The following is a 1358-nucleotide window of genomic DNA, read 5'->3' on the forward strand; positions in this document are numbered from 1 at the left end:
TTTGTACATCTATAGCAATTTGAAAAGTTGAATTTATTTCTACACATACAAGACTACAATTGGAATGATATTATAGCCTGGTGAAATGAATAAATATTGTTTGAGAAACAAATCCAACTAACTCTTTATTCAGATTTAATATTTTCCATTGCAGAGAAGCAAGAACATTGATTACATACATCTCCCATGCTTTACATTGAGTATACAAGAATTGTTGGTATGCATACATACAGGTAACACTCTCCATGACATCATTACAATACTAACTTATTAAAGTGAGTCGATAACGTTGGACAACTCATAGCATAGGTACACAAATCCATATGAGTCTAATGTAAAGTAAGCTTTATAATGGAGCTAAAGTTAGATACCAAATTTTGGTCCGGGTAAAAATGACGTATTGTTTTGAAGTTTTTTAAAGTTAAAATACCAAAATGAAAGGAACTTGGGAGATTAGGTATATCTAGCCGATCTAAAACCAGTTATACGATGACACATGTCTTTTTTCAATTAAATATTTTGTTATGGTGTTGAAGATATAACATGTGACTTTCCTTCTGACCTAAAACACTTGACCCACAATTCCTTACCCGAATCTCCTCTTCTCTTCCAAACTTTGAATTTATGTATTCTTCTCTTTTCTTCTAGACGATTCAGACCTAGCTTTACCCGCTTCAAACAGGGTAACACCCTTCTTCAAGACTTGGAGCATTCGTCGGAATTCAACTTCTTCAACGGATTCAAATCCCTAGCTCTATTTTGTATCTTTTGCCATGTTGGGTGCTACATTGAAAAACACTCCAGACTTTCAAGTTTGTGTTGTGAGAATTTGATTTTGGGTTTTGAAATTTGTGGATCAAAGCTGAGTTAAAATTTGACTTCTTAGTTAATCTTTGGGTTTTGATTGGTATCGTTGATAGAATGTTGTAGTAATCTGTATATTTAGGGTGTGGATGAACAAATATGAACGATAGTAGACGAAGGTCAGAAATTGATGCATCAAAGTCAGAGGTAGGTCGACGATTGAGTCTTGCAAGCAGAGATTAAACGAAATTTGATTTTGAATCTCAATACTTACCAAGTGTTTCAATCCTTTCTCTGGCCGATTCGTTCTGTAGGACAGAAGGCTGTGATTGGAAGAGAATATGGAAGAGAATATGAGATGGTTAAGAGTTTGAAATTAAAAGAGATGTCTTCCCGTTAAGATAGGTCTCCCTGTTATCTCTTCAACACCGTAACAAAATATTTAATTGAAGAAAAAAATGTGTTGTCGTATGACTTTGGGCCAGCTGGAGCGGATCATACCTGGTCTACCAAACTCTAAGATGTGAGACACATTTTAGATCATTTTAAAAAAA

Source organism: Fragaria vesca, linkage group LG3 (assembly GCF_000184155.1).
Source record: "Fragaria vesca subsp. vesca linkage group LG3, FraVesHawaii_1.0, whole genome shotgun sequence".
Classification (NCBI taxonomy): domain Eukaryota; kingdom Viridiplantae; phylum Streptophyta; class Magnoliopsida; order Rosales; family Rosaceae; genus Fragaria; species Fragaria vesca.